The sequence below is a fragment of the Haliotis rubra genome, unplaced genomic scaffold (assembly GCF_003918875.1).
Source record: "Haliotis rubra isolate DU_JTF1 unplaced genomic scaffold, ASM391887v1 Scf71, whole genome shotgun sequence".
NCBI lineage: Eukaryota > Metazoa > Mollusca > Gastropoda > Lepetellida > Haliotidae > Haliotis > Haliotis rubra.
Genome location: NW_025767424.1, coordinates 2,448,755 through 2,458,528, shown reverse-complemented (window position 1 = coordinate 2,458,528; position 9,774 = coordinate 2,448,755).

Sequence of the window (9,774 nt, the reverse complement as noted above, 5' to 3'; positions counted from 1 at the left end):
TGTACCACCCCCCCCCCCCCTCCAGACCATCAACCCCACCCTATCCCTCACCCCTCTTCCCTCCCCTACCTTCAACTACCATAAATCTTACGCAGCTATTTCATCATCTTCACCCATGTACAGCTGACAGGTGGATCTAAAATTGGGATTGGATACACTTTCTTTGAGATATGGATCTAAATTCGCTTTCGTTTACCGATCCTATATTTAACATTTCCTTTGTTGTGTCCTTTGGGGGTTGGCATCATAGCACGTGCATCTATTTTGCATGTCAAAAGGTTTGGAGGGCGAAGCTGAAAAGATTAGTGCATTTTTCTTTTGATCTGTCATTTTCATGCCATTATGCGAAACATGCAATGGGATTACCTAGCGATTATTGTCGGGGGGACACAAATATTCATTTGGAAAATAGAAAACGAGTAATTGCTTTCTGATTTATGAAATTAAATGTCTAATCATGCGCACTTTAAAGTATTCTTTTTCATTCTAATACCTTTAAATAAATTAAAAACGACACGGGATATCGGTGAGAAACAGCATGTTGTCTACCGTGTATGCGCTCCTTGTGTTCTCTGACATCTTAAAGTCGACAGTTAAAAATCGTCTCAAGAAAAACACTCTTCTAAAGGGGCGATGCGGTAATTAAAGTTTTCGATTGTTTTGTCGATTACCCGAGTTTAACTCCCTGTGCGGATACTGTTTGCTAAGCCCATTCTTGATTTCCAGAGCAAGTACTTTGAAAAAGTGCCAAACTTTCCTAATTTGACACAAACACTTGTTTTGTTCGCATGGCAACTGAATACCTGCGTCCTAAATAAATCTAAAAGAGTTTAAATTTAAAACAAATATGTCAAAATTGCAAAGGCAGTCATTCTGTTCTTGTTCAATGTTTCAGCATTCAAGGCCTCAGTACAACTTTTAAATGGTTTTATGTTGAAGACATTTGTAAGTGCATCAGTGACCAAAATGTTTTCCGATACAATTCCCTGTTTTGATTTGTAATATGATAATAATGACCATCTATAAAGCGCCTATTTCCACGAATCGTGCCCAGGTCTTCGGCGAATCGTGTCCAGGTCTTCTGCGTGACTGTCGTAAGTCTATGTTAAAAATGGGCTTTAATCATCTTAGCGCTACGAGGGCCCTGTTCCTTAAAGTATGGGAGTTACGATCATCTTAGCGCTACGACAGTCGTAAGTCTATGTTAAAGTATGGGAGTTACGATCATCTTAGCGCTACGGCAGTCGTAAGTCTATGTTAAAGTATGGGAGTTACGATCATCTTAGGGTTACGATCGCTTTGAGGAACGGGGCCCAGGCTACCCCACCACCCCTAAAGAGGTTTGAGTTAATGTGGGTTTTATACAAGATGAGATAACTATTTGTCACTTAGCCTTACGGTGTCATTCTACGATTGTCTGTGACAACCTTCAAGGCCTCACTGAAGCCCTGGAAAGGTTTACCTTTGGCACAACATGTGACTGGGATTCCCAAATTTGGTGCATAGGTGACAAAATATCATCAGATGCGATTCATTATTTTCATTTGTACCATAGGTTCCCCTACTTCATTGGTGAAACATTGACTTGCCCTGTGTGTGTTTGGATGGGGTCACCTGTTGGACACAGGATACACTGACCTGTTTACAAAGACCTGGTATCATTACTGATTGACAGCGATTCAGAAGCACATTCCGATTTAGTCGGAATCGTACAATGGACTCTTTTAATGATTAAGAATAGGGTTGGATACACGATCTTTGAGATATTGATCGGGTTTAGGCGTTTCTATTTACAAATGCAGATTTTAGTTGTTTTTGGTCTTTAACACACATAAGCCAATTCCTTGACCAATGTCAGTTTTTATGTGGTGGATCTATATACCTTCAGCTGCAAGCGATCTATAGGCCCGTTTCTATATTGTATTGTTAGGTATGGTGAGCTATTTTAAGAATGACATACTAGCTTATTTACTACTGTCCTTCGATGACAGAATTTTAAGTTAACTACGTGTACTTATTATGTATGTAAACTTGTTCTTGTCACGATATGGCTGAAATACTGTCGACCTGAGTCTAACTTGTAACTCGCTCGCTCACTCTCAAGGTCAGCACAGGCATAACTTGTTCTCTGCAGTGTTTCACGCGCTGCAATGACGTCATTGCTAAAATTGTTCTTGATGGCATATATGTACAAGGTACAGAGAGATCAGATAAAAACGGATCCTTGTCACGATCAGATAAAAACGGCCAAGTGATGTTTTTTGTCAAATGTCCTATATTGACTCGCGCACCTAAAATGCAACATCGATTTCCCATCTTGTCTTTGAATTTTTTACATGGGCAGGACATGCTAACCTTTTCGCAAACACCTGGTGTTATCACCAATATACAGTTATCCATTCATATATATTCTTACTACTATTATGCCTTTTACTCCTAAGTGAGCCTGCTTCGGCAGATACTCGAGAATGATTAATAATATTCATAAAATGAGTGAGTGGGTGGGTTTAGTTTTACGCCTCTTTTAGCAATATTCCAGCAATATCACGGCGGGGGACACCAGAAATGGGCTTCACACATTGTACCCATGTGGGGAATCGAAATTGTGTCTTTTGCGTGACGAGTGGACGCTTTAACCACTAGGCTACCCCACCGCCTCTCGTCACAAAAGACTATGTCACTGCTGTCAATTAAGGATTTATCATAAGTTGTCGTAAAGCGTAAAGATTTTCGAGAACAAGTCAACGATAATATAGAATACACACAGCTTAAGTTGACAGCCATCCTTTTTAAGGGAAATATGTATTGGTTTTGAATATTTGCTACTACTACTACATATCCTCTTGTTTAAATGTATGTAGCATTGCTGCAATAGATCTGAGTTTATTCGACTGTTCAAATCTAATTTGTTCTCGGTCGTTGACCTTTTATTTTCAAGTTACCCGAATTCCATTTACCTGGTTTTGCGCTTACTTGATAACGGTGTCTGAACTTACACAGAAATGTCGCCCCTAATTACAATAAATTTGTTCATGCATACAACTTATCCTAACTTAACGCTCTAACTTTTAAACGTCTCTCGCGAAGAGGTTAATAGTCAAACAAGAATGTCTTAGAAGGTCTATATATGTTAAAAACTATAAATCCAAAACACGATAGGCATATATAATCAATAACAACTACGTTTACTTATTAAATGAAACTGTCGCAACTCAATGACTGTCACTAACCAGTCTTGACTCAATCTCGAATATTTTGCTGAAGGTAATACATTCTCGAGGCAGTGGGCGAAACATTGTTGTGCGGAATCTCGTGAGAATATGAGTGTGCACAGATTATTACAGAACGTCTGAAACGGTTGTCTGGACCAATGTAATTATACATTCTATACGGCTGTGAAGGATAATATGATGATTTGAAACTAATCCTACGGAAGAGGTTCCTTTCAAAGGGCAAGAAACTGTTGACAAAGGGCAAGAAACTGTTGACATTATGATACCCGTGAAGATCCGGGTTAGAACTGGTCTCCTGCAACCCATGCTTGTAAGATGCAACCAACGGGATCGGGTGGTCAGGCTCGCTGACTTGTTTGATACACATGACATCGTATCCCAACCGATGCTCATGTTGTTTATCACTGGATTGTCTGGTCCAGACTCGATTACTTACAGACCGCTGCCATATTGCTGGAATATTGCTGAGTGTGGCGTAAAACTAAACTCACTCATCCAACTGCTCAGATCGATGATCATGCTGTTGATCACTGGATCGTCTGGTCCAGACTCGATTACTTAAAGACCGCTGCCATATAGCTGGAATATTGCTGAGAGCTGCGTTCAAGAACAATCAAATGAACAAATAGTCGTATATAAATCACATAAAATGGTCCTAAATGGGAAGGTTGTGTGTGTATTGGTTGAATGGAATGTAAGTACGTAATTCATTGTGTGGATTCGTTGGTCATGACATGCAAATACCTTTCATATTATCGATAACACTGACTTGCGCGGATGTATCTACGCTCAAATCGAACCTAGGATCACAGGAGATTGGAATGTTACAGAGATGCGGATTACTTTCACCTTTTCGCAAACACCTGGCATCATCACTGCTCGATGGTGATTCATAAACACTTGCTCATAAATATAATTGGAATCTCATCCGTGGAATTTAAGCAGAGAGTTCTTATAAAAACGGAAATATACTACCCATCAAAAGTTTAGACTCACTTAAAGCACTCACTATATGTTATGTATAGTATGACCAGAAATTATTGAGAATTTTAGGAATATGTTTAATTGGATTTTTAGTATAAACAACCTTGACCAGCTATCAAGTGTTTGGTTTCATTCAAGAGAGACAACTCCGTTAATCCTTTTTCATTAGATTGTGAAGAGTTATCCCCTTTGTTTACTTGCTAGCAGACGACATTTTCAGTGATCCTCAGTATGGATGATTTAGAGAAGAGGAAGTTGATTTTAGGGTATTATAACAAGGACATCAGATCAGCTATAGTGATTTCAAGTAGAACAGGCATCCCTTTGTCCACTGTTTATCGTGTTTTGACAAATATTGCAAATGGATATGTCACTGAGCACCAGGGAGGCGCAGGTAGGCCCAGAAAATTGACTGTCGGTGACAGGAGGCGGCTTGGTATTCTTGTTTCTAAAACCAAACGAAGGAGTTTAGAAAACTTAAGGCTGGAGTGAGTGAGTATGGTTTTACGCCGCTTTTTAGCAATATTCCAGCAATATCACGGCGGGGGACACCAGAAATGTGCTTCATACATTGTACTCATGTGGGGAATCGAACCCGGGTCTTCGGCGTGACAAGCGAACGCTTTAACCACTAGGCTACCCCACCGCCCCTAAGGCTGGATATGATTGATAGAGGAACTGTGGCTGTCTGTAAGGAGATAATTAGAACTGAGCTGCATGCAATGGGTTGGCAGAAAAGTCGAGGAATTCCATCACCGATCATGAAACCTTAACAAAAGGAGCGAAGGTTGAACTGGTGCTTACAGCATAGAAATTTTAACTGGGAACAATGTGATTTTCTCAAATGAAAGTTCTGTGTGGCTGTTTCCTAATACACTGAAATTCTGGACCAAACAAACTGAAAAACCTTTGTATCAGCGCCCAAAATACAGTCCGAAATTTAACGTGTGGGTGGCATATCTGTGGTTAGGGGCAACGCCCCTCTGTGAATTTGAAGGGAATATGAACACTGAGCGGTACACAGATATTCTCGAGGGACATTTACTTCCATCTGCTCACGTGTTCTATGGAAAGTTTTTCCAGCAGGACAACGACCCAAAACATCCTTCAAAGCATTCACAGGTCTGGTTTCGGTGCCAAAATATGACATTATTAGATTGGCCAAGCTATAGCCCTGACCTAAATCCAATAGAAAATGTTTGGGGACTTATGAAGGAAAGTGTCAATAAGAAACATCTGACAAATATTGCTGAAATGAAAGAAGAGGTGGTCCGATATTGGGACAGCATGGACCACGACTTTCTAACTTCTTTGATCAGTAGTATGCCCCGCCGCATTGAAGCCTGCATTGCTGCCCATGGTGACTTGACAAAATACTAACTGTTCACCTGTCTTTGAATCTGGAGTTATGTTCTGCTAATATTCACATTTAATACGTGAGTAATGAGTGAAAAAAATACTAAAAATTACAATCTTAAATTCTCAATAATTTCTGGTTGTACTGTATATATGTATGGTAACATCGAAGATGAATTTCTCCACTAACTTGGTGAAACCAACTGAAAACCTTATGCAGATGAATTGCACGAGGATCATGCATCAAATTGCTGTAAAGCACGTGTAAATATCACGCATGTGAACAGATGCGTTTTGGTGTACAGTTTTGTTACGAAGTCGTCAATTTTCACTGAGTTTCATCATTTAATGAACTCATGACAAAAATCTTTTCAACGTTACAATTGTGTTTTACAATACATCAGTTCATGTGTAAACAGTACCTTTAAACAGTATGGAAAGTTTTGCAAAATTTCTTTTAGAACAGTTGACTTAAGTAAATGGCTACATTTACACTAGTGAGTCTTAACTTTTGATGGGGAGTATAGAAGTGACAAAACCGTTTCTACATCCATAACAATCTCTGCTGAAAGAGTCGATTGTACAATTCCGCAATATTATGAGCATGATTGAGTTTGTGAGGTTTTCGTGTTTGCTTCACGCCTCACACGGCAATATTACAGCTGTTTTAATGCAAATCTTCCAGTCTGGACCAGACAATCAATCAAATAGTGATGAATCTGAGGCTCATCAATCATGGTCAGGACTGGAACCTGTTGAAACCATCTGCTGAAACCTTTCTTATTTCTCGGATTCTTCTCTTCGTTTTTGTAAAAAGATGCCTACAGCACTGGCCACGTGGTCAGTCCACAATCCACAATAATATCATGTAGTTTATCAACTTTTTGCCTCAGTGGTAGCTGCAGAAAGTATTCTTGATCATTTCCATGGTTACAACTTGAACTTCTCTGAACCTGGCAAAGGGAGGAGTACCATGGTAATGAGAGAGTTGGGCTTTACGCCGCTTTTAGCAATATTCAGCAATAACACGACAGAGACATTAGAAATGGGGATTCGCACATTGTACCCATGTAGGGAATCGAAATCGGGCCTACTGCGTGACGAGCAAACGCCATAACCACTACGCTATCCCCCAGCCCCTATTCGAGGATGATGAGTGAGTTTAGTTTTACGCCACACTCAGCAATATTCCAGCTATATTGCGGCGGTCTGTAAATAATCGAGTCTGGACCAGACAATCCAGTGATCAACAGCATGAGCATCGATCTACGCACTTGGGAACCGATGACGAGTTTCAACCAAGTCAGCGAGTCTGACTACCCGATCCCGTTAGTCGCCTCTTACGACAAGCATGGGTTACTGAAGGTTCATTCTAACCCGGACCTTCACGGGTATATTCGAGGATGAGGAACAGACTATTAGAGATAGTCTCAAAGAGTCTCTGGTTCTTACGGCAATGTCAACTATGCCTACAACGATTTGGTGCCAATCATATTTCCAATTTGGTCACACACTCACCTTCGTGAGTCGAGGCGGTGAGGTAGCCTTGTTGCCATAGCGTTCGCTCGTCACGCCGAAGACCAGGGTTCGATTCCCCACATGGGTACAATATGTGAAGCCCATTTCTGGTCTCCTTCGCCGTGATATTGCTGAAATATTGATAAAAACGGTGTAAAACTAAACTCACTCACTCCTTCGGAGTTCAATTCTCTGTCACTCCTCTAGTGTACTGTTCATAGACGTTGAACGCATATGTGCGTTTGCACGACTGTTAAAATATAATAATCGCGCGATTACGAATAAATCGCACCTCAGAAGAACCAGGGGCGGTGAGGTAGGCTAGTGGTTAAAGCGTTCGCTCGTCACGCCGAAGGCCCGGGTTCGATATCCCACATGGGTGCAATGTGTGAAGCCCATTTCTGGTGTCCCCCGCCGTGATATTGCAGGAATATTGTTAAAAGCGGCGAAAAACCAAAACTCACTCACTCACTCAGAAGAACCAAACAAACACAAGTATCCATGCTTTCCAACGAGAAGGCTGCGATAAGTTCGCCTGTCGGTTGCCATGAAGTAACGTTTGTTTTGAAGAGTAGTGTATTGTAGACACGAAAATGTATCGTGCATTTTGAAATTCAGCGACTAGATTGCTTATTCATAAAATACGATAGCGAGGTGTTGGTTTTAATGTTCAAGCATAAAATAAACTGTCAAAATTATTCTCATCATAAGGATTCGCAGTTATTAAATGTGTAAAACTGTTGGTGCGTGTCCTTTGTTCGTGAATACAAATGCCTTTCAGATATACTCATCACAAGGACATGGAATGACTATCATATCTTACACGTGTTAAGTGTATATTTGAAAAGCTTATCACGTACAGGCTGCTACATTTTATGCACTCTCCCTTTCGTGTTTATTAAATATTCATAAGTATTTACATGTGCACATGTCCTTTGTCAGCAGAGACGAGTTGAAAGTGATACACATGTCAATCATAAAAGGTGATGCCCCGTGGTTGGTAATTCCATTGCTGTGCTCATAAAGACTTTCCTGCAGTGTTTAAACTATATTTCTTTATAAGATTAAAATATGAGGTATTAATTAAAAGTTAACATCCTAAAAGAATACAAAACAGGGGGCATATGTAACTATTGTTTAAATATCGTTTCTATAGTTGCCGTGACAAGTTTCAAATTTGAAGTTCGCACGTTAATGATTATTTCCTTTCATAGGAAATTGTAATTTGGGTTTCTTACAAATAGGCATGTAATACTGACTCTTGCCGTACAAGCTATGATCTGTATTCTCTATGTCCTTATGAACACACATGTGGTATTTTCTTATAATTCTTAGCAGAGCATGTTTCTTACATACATTTCATATAGTATGGGAAACAGAAATGCAAATTAAAGCCCCTTCCATAATGACCCAAAACGTCGGTTAAAAATCTAACAGAAGAACTACTATTAATACAGCAATATTACTGAATTCTGTGAACCACTGTCATCCCAAGTATGAAACACATTTTCAATTTCTTATTTTGAGCTGTATATTCTTGTGTCTTTCCGGGTGAATGATTGATGTGCCTTTGCGTGTGTTTGCGACGGGGAGGCAACTGTGGCACAGAATGCAGTTACCTTCTCTCGAACACCTGATACAATTACTATCGATTGTAGTTCAAACAGTTACATCCTTGTAGTTATGACATTGTTAGAATCATACAATAGATTCTACTTTTAGTAGATATTTCTCATGAATGTAGAATTTGTATTTTTGTGCCTCTTATATTTCAAAGACAAAATTCAAACCTTGCAATATTTCATCATTTAGGGTAAAAGGAAGCTTTGAATCTCGTAATAACGATATTCATTCGGGATTTTCTTTTATTTCAAATTCTTTATATTACGGGATTGGAATGGTCCTATTTATTTATTATTTAAACAATTGACCAATAACAGCACAGTACAAATACTGTTTTTTCATCAACCAGCTGTAATATGTAATTTCACTGTACAAACATATGGATGGTGAAACATGAAATATGAAAGATAAACACGATGAAGAATATCCGCGGGCATGTTACAATGAGTGGAATAGTTTAAAGATATCAAACACACAAATAAACAATCCTGAAAAACAAATAGATCAAAGGATTTATACATATTGTCCCCAATCTATTCGTCAGGTTTATTAGTGTATCGGGACAATAGCCATAACCTTCAATTATTTGTTTAACATTTCACGCTTTGAAAGAAACACAATAGGATGTCTCAAACAAAATGGAACAGATTTCCAAACACTATACCAACCTCAAATCATCCTTCATGACAATGGCGACACGACAACTCACGACATCTTGTTAATCCTCAAGCCCTTTTATCAATTTTTCAGATTTATCTTCCACAACAGCACGCGATTGATTAGCCATTCGGAAGATCAGCTTTCGTATAAAATTAAATTATCGCTAAATGTTTAATATGGGACGCTGTGCTTCAAACACAAGGTACCGACAAGAAAAACAATCGACGTCCATCCCATTGTCCGTGAATACCTTGTCATTATAAGTAGCCACCACTGGACAATGAAAACATTTTTTTATTCTTTGCCTCTGGCCTTTATTTAGCTGTCCGTGGGGTATTGATTGGTCATTGGGGCAGTGGAATGAAGACCCCTTTTTAATAACCCCAGGTTTTGTTTCATG